Raw genomic sequence first — 12,129 nt, 5'->3', positions numbered from 1 at the left:
TGGGAGGTGATCACGGGTTTATACTATATACTTTATACATTATACATGTGGTGACTAAAGTCGGGTCGGCTCGTGGAGCACCCGCGAGTGATTCACGGATTGGGGGCTGAAAGGACCTTTGTCCCGACGGCCCTCTGGGTGGATCTTTGTGGCGGAGCGACAGGGCAGGTTGAGACCGCCTAGGTGAGAGGTGGGCCTGGCCCTGGTCGGTACCCGTGGTTACATCAATTAACACGCTTAACGAGATCTTGGTATTTGATCTGAGTCTGGCCATTTGGTCTATACACACTAACCAACTACGCGGGAACAGTTATGGGCACTCGACGTCCTGGTATCAGCCGAAGCCTTCGTGACGTCAGCGACTGAGCGGCGCGCGCCGGGTTGGACCGCGTAACGCAACTTCCTTTGAAATGGAGGTTGCTAGGTCTGCTCTCTGGCCGCGTACGCAACGTGCAGGTGTGCAATGGGCGATGGGCCCAGACCCCTGCGCGCATATGATTTAGACCGGCGTGCTGACCTCTCTGTTGTGCCTAGGTGGGGCTGCGACGTGTTGATCTTCCGCGGCCGGGCATGACCCAGAAAAGTGTGTCCGGCCAAATGGGATCGAGCGTGTTGGGTTATGTGGTGCACCCCTGCAGGGAAGTTTATCTATTCGAATAGCCGTGTCCCTCGGTAAAAGGACGACCCGGACTTGTACCTTGACCTTATGACAACTAGAACTGGATACTTAATAAAACACACCCTTCCAAGTGCCAGATATAACCCGGTGATCGCTCTCTAACAGGGCGACGAGGAGGGGATCGCCGGGTAGGATTATGCTATACGATGCTACTTGGTGAACTTACGATCTACTCTCTCCTACATGCTGCAAGATGGAGGTGGCCAGAAGCGTAGTCTTCGACAGGATTAGCTATCCCCCTCTTATTCTGGCATTCTGCAGTTCAGTCCACCGATATGGCCCTTTACACATATACCCATGCATATGTAGTGTAGCTCCTTGCTTGCGAGTACTTTGGATGAGTACTCACGGTTGCTTTTCTCCCTCTTTTCCCCCTTTCCTTTCTACCTGGTTGTCGCAACCAGATGCTGGAGCCCAGGAGCCAGACGCCACCGTCGACGATGACTCCTACTACACCGGAGGTGCCTACTACTACGTGCAGCCCGCTGACGACGACTAGGAGTAGTTAGGAGGATCCCAGGCAGGAGGCCTGCGCCTCTTTCGATCTGTATCCCAGTTTGTGCTAGCCTTCTTAAGGCAAACTTGTTTAACTTATGTCTGTACTCAGATATGGTTGCTTCCGCTGACTTGTCTATGATCGAGCACTTGTATTCGAGCCCTCGAGGCCCCTGGCTTGTATTATGATGCTTGTACGACTTATTTATGTTTTAGAGTTGTGTTGTGATATCTTCCCGTGAGTCCCTGATCTTGATCGTACACGTTTGCGTGCATGATTAGTGTATGATTGAATCGGGGGCTTCACAAGTTGGTATCAGAGCCGACTGCCTGTAGGAATCCCCCTTCCACACTCCTTGGCCGAAGTCGAGTCTAGACATTGCAAAACTTTTTACTAACATGGCTGTGTGTCTTACGGGCCCACGTCGCCATTGGGTGGTACTAAGATCTTTTACTCCTCGACCTTTACTCTGGGACTCTGAACTCTCTTCTACTCGGGTTAAACGAATTTACTAGCTCTAACACTAGGATCGCGTGACCACATTCACCCCAAAGTTGGATAAGCCATAGTTATTTCTTAGAATAGTATTTTGAACAATTCCCGCACTGTCATTTGACTCCTTTGAAACATCTTTGCTTTCAGATGGAACCCATGGGGCAGGTCATGCACCACACGACGGCCATTTGTGCCTCGGGATCACCTGCTGTGCTAGCTGAGATGATGACCTATCTGGGTTATCGCTGGCACCCTGAGTACACCGTTTACGAGGAGTACCAGGACTTTAACCAGGAGCAGTACCGTGCCATCGTCCACCTCTACTCTCGGGAGTATGACTCCACTACTGTGTTGCACACCGCTCATGGTGTTGGAGTGACCATCGATATGGTTGTCCACGATGCTGCTTATGCTGCTCTGACACGTCTTCGTGGAGAGTATCGGGAGTTGGACACCTCCCCTTTCAGGCACATTGCTATCGCATCTGATGTTGGTGCGGAGGGATACTACACGGCTGCCTACTCCACTGTCACCCGAGAGCCCTTCTACCATCAGAACCTGGTTCTGCATGCTGATGGGCTGGATCGAGCTAACCGAGCTCTTCGCCACGAGTTGTACACCACCCGTCAGCATACCGTGTTCTGACGCTGTTGCACCCCTTTGTCCGATCTAGAGAGCTGCCCCGTTCTGCGATCTACCCAGCCAGGATTGTGATGCCCCAGGGTGTCGGCTGGCCAGATGTGGGAGGCTACTCTCCCTCACTTGGTCCTCTTCTGCCACCTGAGCGTCAGGTTCTGCACCAGAGTATCCGCGGACCCCAGGTTGCTGACGTGGAGTTCCCGATGCGACACTACCAGCTTTCAGGCTACACCTACCTCCACAGTTCCTCCTGGACTGATGTAGGCTTGCTTGTTAGTGTTAGATGCATTCGCCGCGAGCTTGCGTGCCGCCTATGGTATTTTTAGTCTATGTACTGAACTTTGTGTACTGAACTCTATGCATGACCCCTTTTGTAAGTTATGCCGACTACTATGTAGTAGCTATCATGCTCCTTTCATTATGCATGTTTCATCATGAATGATTCTTGTCTTTGCAAATTTCTCAATGCTGAACAACCCCTGTTATATATTAGCAGGATGGTTAGACCAGGTGGTCGTGGTGGCAACGCCCCACCACCGCCTGAGTACATGGCTGGTATGATCCAACAGTTCGAACTGAACTGCCAATTCATGGAAAATATGATGGCTTAGTTTCCTCGCCCCAATATGAACCAGTAGCCAACCCCAGTAACTCTGCAGGATTTCTTGCGCCTCAACCCAACTGTGTACCGCAGCTCAACTCAGCCTCTGGATGCTGATGACTAGCTCCGTGACATCACCTATGAGATGGAGTCTGCCGATGTAGCCCCTGCCAGCTATGTCACCTTTGCTTCCTTCTTCCTGAAGGGACCCGCAGCTCAATGGTGGGACAGCCACAGGCGTACTCTGCCAGCTGGAACAATCATCACCTGGCCAGACTTCCAAGCTGCTTTCCGTGCCCGCTTCATTCCTCAGGGAGTCATGGACCGGAAGAAGCGTGAGTTCCGCAACCTCACCCAAGGCAACAAAACTATTGAAGCTTATCAGCGGGAGTTTCTGGACTTGTCTCGCTATGCTGAAGAGGACATTGCAACTGATGCACGCAGACAGGAGAAGTTCCGTGATGGCCTTCAAGCTGACATCAAGCTCGCACTTCTAGTGCATGACTTTACTGATTTCGCCACCTTGGTGAACAAGGCCATCAATGTCGAAACTGGTCTGCGGGAATACCAGAGCTCTCACAGGCGCAACCGTGACACGGGCTCATCTTCGGGCCCGCCCTCGCAGAAGCGTAAGATGTGGATCCCGAACAGCATGTACCGTCCAAATGCGCCTGCCCCAAGGCAGACCTATGCTGCACCTCGTCTGCCTCCTCCACCATCTAGGCAGCCAAGACTTCCAGCTCCAGCACCCGGAGCTCCTGTTCCCACTCCCAATAATGGTCTATGCTACAAGTGTGGTCAACCAGGTCACCTTGCCAGGAACTGCTATCAGAATCAGAACCATAATCAACTGGCCCTTCCAGCAGCTGGCCGTGGAAACAACCAGCCCCGCAGCAACAATGCCAAGTCTTATGGCCGTGTTCATGCCAACCACGTTGATCTGAACGAAGCTCAAGACCAGCCTACTACTGTGATGGGTACACTCCTCGTAAATTCAGTACCAGCATCCGTTTTATTTGATACAGGTGCATCGCATTCATTCATGTCAGAAGATTTTGCATACAAGCACGACGTTAAATGTGAGGAGATGAACACCTCGGTAGTGGTCAAAACCCCCCGTGGGACAGTGTCAAACCTCCATGGTTGGCATCGACGTCCCCGTGGAAATCGAAGGGCTGGAATTCTATGCCTCTCCCATTATCCTGAAGTCGTCTAACGTCCACCTCATTTTGGGGATGGATTGGTTGAAAGCGCATACTGCTTCTATAGTTTGCGCCACTAAGACCGTCCATCTACTACACCCTTCAGATGAAATAGTTACTTACCAAGCTCATCTGGTGCAAAATGCCGACGCAAGGCTCTATTCATTGAATGCATTGAACGTTGCACCACTCGAGGGCATTGAAAACATTCCCGTCGTGCATGAATTCCTCGATGTCTTTCCTGAAGAACTTCCAGGGATTCCCCCTACTAGAGCTGTCGAATTCATCATCGACTTGAAACCAGGCACCACTCCTATAGCCAAGCGACCCTACAAGATGCCGCCGCATGAACTCCTTGAGCTTAAGGAGGAAATCAACAAATCTCTTCGCAAAGGATTCATTCGCCCAAGTTGCTCTCCTTGGGGAGCACCTTCTCTCTTTGTCAAGAAGAAGGATGGGACAAACCGATTGGTCCAAGACTACCATCCTATAAACCAAGCTACCATTCAGAATAAGTATCCTCTTCCTCGGATCAATGATCTGTATGATCAACTGGCTGGTTCATCAGTGTTCTCTAAACTCGACTTGAGGTTGGGTTACCACTAGATCCGTGTTCGTGAAGAGGATATCCCAAAGACCGCCTTCGTGACTCGATATGGTTCATACGAGTACACCGTCATGTCTTTCGGCTTAACCAATGCTCCAGCCACCTTCTCTCGTCTGATGAACTATATATTCATGGATTACCTCGACAAGTTCATCGTGGTTTATCTGGATGATATCCTGGTATTTTCCAAGAACGAAGAAGAACATGCTGAACATCTTCGTCTTGTTCTGGAAAAGCTTAGAGAGCATCAACTATATGCCAAGTTCTCCAAATGTGAATTCTGGCTACCTGAAGTAACCTATCTTGGGCATTTCATCTCTAAGGATGGTATTGCCGTCAACCCTGAACGAGTCCAGGCTATCCTTGATTGGACTCCTCCCAAGAACGTTAAGCAAGTCAGAAGTTTTCTCGGTCTCGCCAGCTATTGCCGTCGATTCGTCGAGAACTTCTCCAAGATCGCCAGGCCTCTGACTAACCTGTTGCATAAGGGCGTCAAGTTCCAATGGACAAACAAATGTCAGGAAAGTTTCCAGGCACTCAAAGACAAGTTGACTTCTGCTCCAGTGCTTGCTCCACCTGATACTAAGAAGGACTTCGTCATTTACTGCGACGCTTCCCGTCAAGGATTAGGCTGTGTCCTAATGCAAGACCGCAAAGTGATTGCTTATGCCTCTCGGCAATTGCGCCCTCACGAAGAGAACTACCCAGTTCACGACCTCGAACTTGCTGATGTCATTCATGCGCTGAAGCAGTGGAGACATTACCTTCTCGGTAATCGTTGCGAGATCTTCACTGACCACCAAAGTCTGAAGTATCTGTTTACTTAGCCAGACCTGAACCTCCGTCAGTAGAGATAGATGGAGATTGTTGCAGACTTTGACTTGGGTATTTCCTATACGCCAGGCAAGGCTAATGTAATGGTTGATGCCTTGAGCCGCAAGTCTTACTGCAACCACCTCCAGGTTCACAAAGTTCATCCCTCGCTTGTTGAAGAATTCAGAAAGCTGAACCTCCATATTGTTCCTCCGGGTGCACTCGCTCCCCCTCCTAAGGAGTTTCGGAAGATGAACCTCCGGGTTGTTTCCCAGGGTTCCCTCAATACCCTGGCTGTCGAACCAGATCTCTTGGACTCCATCAAGAGAATACAGGGATATGACTCTGAAGCCCACAAGATTAAGCGCTACCTCGCAGAAGGAAAGCCCTCATTCTTCATTATTGCTGATGATGGCACCTTGTACTTCAAGGGCCGCCTAGTGGTGCCATGTGTAGAGAAAAACCTGGATATGACACAGGAGGTTATGAAAGAAGCTCATGATACGCCTTTGTCTATTCATCCCGGTAGTACAAAGATGTACCAAGATATTCGTCAAAGATTCCGGTGGTCTAATATGAAGCAAGACATTGCTCGTTATGTTGCCGAGTGTGACATTTGCCGTCGTATCAAAGCAGAACATCAAAGGCCTGCTGGAACTCTGCAACCTATCTCTATTCCTGAATGGAAATGGGACCATGTCGAGATGGACTTCGTCACTGGATTTCCCAAATCGCAGAAAGGTAATGATGCAATTCTTGTCGTCATTGACCGGCTTTCTAAGGTTGCACGTTTTCTGGCAGTCAAAGAAACGATCACTGCTAGTCAGCTGGCAATGCTCTATATGTCCAGGATTGTTTCACTCCATGGTATTCCATTGGTTATCAGCTCAGACCGTGGCAGCTTATTCACTTCAAGATTCCGGGCAAGTTTCCAAGAAGCTATGGGAACTCATCTGTCATTCAGTACTGCGTTTCATCCTCAGTCGCAAGGGAAGTTGAACGTGTCAACCAAGTTCTCGAAGACATGCTTCGAGCTTGTGTTATTTCCTTCGGCAAGAAATGGGAGGAATCTCTCCCGTATGCTGAGTTCTCTTATAATAATAGCTATCAAGCTAGTCTGAAGATGGCCCCCTTCAAAGTGTTATATGGACGAAAGTGCCGAACCCCTCTGAACTGGTCAGAAACTGGGGAACATCCACTCTTCGGTCCGGATATTATCCAACATGCTGAAGAACAAGTCCGCATTATTCGTGAGAATCTCAAGACTGCTCAGTCACGTCAGAAGAGTCAGTATGACCGTAAACATAAAGATATGGTCTATCAACCTGGCGAAAAGGCTTATCTTCGAGTTACACCAATGAAGGGTGCTCACCGCTTCGGGACCAAGGGCAAGCTAGCTCCTCGCTATATTGGCCCATTCACTATTCTGGAAAGGCGTGGAAAAGTGGCATATCAACTGGAGCTTCCGCCGAACCTTTCTCAGGTTCACAATGTGTTCCACGTGTCACAGCTCCGCCGATGCTTCAAGGACCCAATCCGAGCAGTGGATCATGAAGTGCTCGAATTGCAACAGGACCTCTCTTATAAAGAGCATCCGGTCCGCATTCTCGAACAAGCTGAACGCTGCACACGTCAGAAGGCGATCAAGTTCCTCAAAGTCCAGTGGTCGCACCATTCTGAAGATGAATCCACTTGGGAACGTGAGGATCGCCTGCGTGATGAATACCCCGCGCTGTTTCCTTCCACCTCCTAAATCTCGGGACGAGATTTCTTGTAGTGGAGGAGATTTGTAACGCCTGGATAATTAGGCTATAGTAAAACTCTCCTAATAATGCCATGTCACCTCTGTTACTGTTGCTAATCAAGTGTTAGTTCAAAACATTTCAAATTCAAACATGAATTAGTGACAAAACACCCAAAGTTTTCAAAAGTTGAAACAAAAATGTTCGGACAGTGCCAAATATGGCATAGGTAATTATGGTGTAGAAGACACAATTTTATAAAATACTTAAATGCCCTAAATTAAATAAAACAGAAAAGGAAAAGAAAAAAAAAGAAAAAAAAGGAAGAAACCCCCTCCCCCTGGGCCGAAAGGCCCAGCTAGCCAACAGCAGCCAGCCAGCCCAACCGGCCCAGCTCCCCGCACCGCGCCCTCTTCCTGTTCCTCGGTTGCGTGCCGCTACAGGGCGCGGTCGCCATCGGACCCCCTCGCCGACGTCGAGGAGGGGATAAGATCGCCAGCGCCCCGCCTCCTCGGGCTCCTCTCCCACTCGCCCCGCTCTCCGCCTCTCCCTCTCCCCTCAGATCCACCTCGCTCCCCCCTCGTTCCCCACCGCATCCAAGCGCCGCCATGGCCTCGCCGCCGTAGAAGACGCGACCACCGTTGTCCGTTCATCGCCCCGGCAAGTCCTGCAGCTCCGTCGTCGTCCGCTGCTTCGACCGGTGCACCGCGTTGAAGTCCGGAGCCATCGCAATGCCCACGACGCCGCCATCTTCCTGCTCTGCTCCGACAAGCTACGCCGCCGCTCTTCACCAACTCTGGCGACGCCCCTGCAGCTACTAAACCCCCAAGGGCCACTGTGTGTGCCGCTCGGTGAGCCTTCGCTTCCTCCCCTCTCTCGCACGCCCTAGCTAGCTGTCGCCGTAGCTCCCGAACGCTCCGCCGCGGATCTCGTCGTCGACGAGTCTCCAGTGACCAAATGGCCACGGGCCCGTGCCGGTTGCACTCACCGCGCCCCGTAGATCCTCCCCAACCTCTCCGTTTGTTCGCTAGCTCGCCCTAGCTCCAATCTTCTCGAGCTCCCGAACACGTCGCCGGCAGCCGTCCGGTGACCCCTTTGGTCCCAAGCTTGTGCCGTTGTGCTCGCGCGCGCACGTAGGCCTCGCCCCGCCCTTCTGTTTGCCCAGTACCGCGCCGCATCGCCGTTGCCGTTGCTCGCCCGAAACACCTCGCCGCCGATGAGCTCGATGCGCCCTTCTTCGGCCACCGCAGCTCGCAAGACCACCACCAACCGACGCGTCGTTGTCTTGCCATTCTAACGCGCCCGGCCGCGCTCGATCTGGTGCCCCATAGGCGAATCCCGACGCTCGCCGGCGTTCGATCGCTGCCCGCGAGCTCGCCGGAGCTACTCCGGCGGCTCCGCTGAGCTGGCACACCGGGGCCCACCCCTGGGTCACTGCCTGTGGGCCTAGGGGCCCCAACTGGCCACGTTGACCGAAGTCAACTGCGCTATGTGGCAGCTACTGCCACTGACATGCGGGCCCGCATCATTTAAAACATTTTTGTAAATAAATAAAATGCTAATTATTTCATTAATTAAATTTAATTAACTAAATAGTCACTGACTACTGGGCCCCACCCACTAATTAACCCATTTAGTTAGTCTAAACCCCCTGTTAGTGTCCCAGACAATGACATGTAGGTCCCACTGGACCCACCTGTCTGGTTTGACTGGTCAACCGACCAGTTGACCTGCTGACATCACTCTAATGTCATGCCTGCGTCATCATTCACTGTTCTGAATAATGTTGGATTTAAATAAATAATTAGAATCAGAAAATGATTAGATTTTTAGAAAATCATATAAAATAATCCGTAACTCGGATGAAAATACTTTCTACATGAAAGTTGCTCAGAACGACGAGACGAATCCGGATACGCAGCCCGTTCTTCCGCCACACATCCCTAACATATCGAACTCGCAACTTTCCCCCTCTGGTTCATCTGTTCGAAAACGCGAAACACTGGGGATACTTTCCCGGATGTTTCCCCCCTTCGCCGGTATTACCTCTTACCGCGTTAGGGCACACCTGGCACCGCTGTTTGCTTTGTCATGCATCTTTATGCATCTGTTTGCATTGTATTCATTGTTTCTTCCCCCTCTTCTCTCCGGTAGACTACGAGACCGACGCCGCTGCTGGTGCCCCGACCGACTACGCTGTTGACGACCCCTCCTTCTTGCTAGAGCAACCAGGCACGCCCCCCCTTGATCACCAGATATCACCTATTCTTCTCTATACTCATGCATTAGAGTAGTGTAGCATGTTACTGCTTTCCGCTAATCCTATTCTGTTGCATAGCATGTCTTTGCCACTACTGTTGTTACCTTTACCTGCAATCCTACATGCTTAGTATAGGATGCTAGTTTTCCATCAGTGGCCCTACATTCTTGTCCGTCTGCTGTGCTATACTATCGGGCTGTGATCACTTGGGAGGTGATCACGGGTTTATACTATATACTTTATACATTATACATGTGGTGACTAAAGTCGGGTCGGCTCGTGGAGCACCCGCGAGTGATTCACGGATTGGGGGCTGAAAGGACCTTTGTCCCGACGGCCCTCTGGGTGGATCTTTGTGGCGGAGCGACAGGGCAGGTTGAGACCGCCTAGGTGAGAGGTGGGCCTGGCCCTGGTCGGTGTCCGTGGTTACATCAATTAACACGCTGAACGAGATCTTGGTATTTGATCTGAGTCTGGCCATTTGGTCTATACGCACTAACCAACTACGCTGGAACAGTTATGGGCACTCGATGTCGTGGTATCAGCCGAAGCCTTCGTGACGTCAGCGACTGAGCGGCGCGCCTGGTTGGACCGCGTAACGCAACTTCCTTTGAAATGGAGGTTCCTAGGTCTGCTCTCCGGCCGCGTACGCAACGTGCAGGTGTGCAATGGGCGATGGGCCCAGACCCCTACGCGCATAGGATTTAGACCGGCGTGCTCACCTCTCTGTTGTGCCTAGGTGGGGCTGCGACGTGTTGATCTTCCGCGGCCGGGCATGACCCAGAAAAGTGTGTCCGGCCAAATGGGATCGAGCGTGTTGGGTTATGTGGTGCACCCCTGCAGGGAAGTTTATCTATTCGAATAGCCGTGTCCCTCGGTAAAAGGACGACCCGGAGTTGTACCTTGACCTTATGACAACTAGAACTGGATACTTAATAAAACACACCCTTCTAAGTGCCAGATATAACCCGGTGATCGCTCTCTAACAGGGCGACAAGGAGGGGATCGCCGGGTAGGATTATGCTATACGATGCTACTTGGTGAACTTACCATCTACTCTCTCCTACATGCTGCAAGATGGAGGTGGCCAGAAGCGTAGTCTTCGACAGGATTAGCTGTCCCCCTCTTATTCTGGCATTCTGCAGTTCAGTCTACCGATATGGCCCTTTACACATATACCCATGCATATGTAGTGTAGCTCCTTGCTTGCGAGTACTTTGGATGAGTACTCACGGTTGCTTTTCTCCCTCTTTTCCCCCTTTCCTTTCTACCTGGTTGTCGCAACCAGATGCTGGAGCCCAGGAGCCAGACGCCACCGTCGACGATGACTCCTACTACACCGGAGGTGTCTACTACTACGTGCAGCCCGCTGACGACGACCAGGAGTAGTTAGGAGGATCCCAGGCAGGAGGCCTGCGCCTCTTTCGATCTGTATCCCAGTTTGTGCTAGCCTTCTTAAGGCAAACTTGTTTAACTTATGTCTGTACTCAGATATGGTTGCTTCCGCTGACTCGTCTATGATCGAGCACTTGTATTCGAGCCCTCAAGGCCCCTGGCTTGTATTATGATGCTTGTACGACTTATTTATGTTTTAGAGTTGTGTTGTGATATCTTCCCGTGAGTCCCTGATCTTGATCGTACATGTTTGCATGCATGATTAGTGTATGATTGAATCGGGGGCGTCACACCTATGTTGCCCTCCGTGTCGCGCAAGCGTGTGGGATTACCGTTGTAGGGTGTTGCAATACATTCATAATTCGCTTATAGTGGGTTGCGTGAGTGACGGAAACACAAACCCAAGTAAGGTGGTTGTTGCGTATGAGAGTAACGAGGACTTGTTACTTAATGCTATGGTTGGGTTTTACCTTAATAATCTTTAGTAGTTATGGGTGCTTGCTAGATTTCCAGTCATAAGTGCATACCAAGTAAAGGAAGGATATTAGCTCATGCCTCTCCCTCATATAGAATGGAAATAATGATTACTAGTCTAGTTATCAATTGCCTAGAGACAAATCCTTCTCTTGTGTTACAAAAAGCTTTCTACTAAACAACTAACTTTTATTATCTTGCAAATTACCCATAGTTTTATTCCCGCTAAGTACTTCTAGTTTTATTCTTGCAAACTTATCCCACTACACCTACAAAGTACTTGTAGTTTTATTACTTGTTTCTAGGTAAAGCAAACATTGGTGTGCGTAAAGTTGTATCGGTGGTCGATAGAACTTGAGAGAATATTAGTTCTACCTTTAGCTCCTCGTTGGGTTCGACACTCTTACTTATCGAAAAAGACTACAAATGATCCCCTATACTTGTGGGTTATCATGGGCGAAGATGTGGAGTGGACAATGCGTTGTTTGCTTAAATAGCCATGCCCAGGCCAACGAAGCATCCCCTACCTGTGAGGTCACTTCCAAACGAAGGAAGGTGCCAAATAAGTAGAAATCATATTACAACTCCTAGTTGAAATCCTTGTTAAAATCCTCGTAGAAATGTCGAGATGGAGAAGGAAAAGGCGTTGTAGCCAATGACAAACGGGTCCTGCTTGCCAAATATTGTGGAAGGCTCGATTTAGGGCGATTTTGTGTTTGCACATCG

This window comes from Aegilops tauschii, chromosome 1 (assembly GCF_002575655.3).
Source record: "Aegilops tauschii subsp. strangulata cultivar AL8/78 chromosome 1, Aet v6.0, whole genome shotgun sequence".
In the NCBI taxonomy this organism is placed as follows: Eukaryota; Viridiplantae; Streptophyta; class Magnoliopsida; order Poales; family Poaceae; genus Aegilops; species Aegilops tauschii.
The sequence above is the reverse complement of the archived record's forward strand: the minus strand, read 5'-3'. Positions refer to the sequence as shown.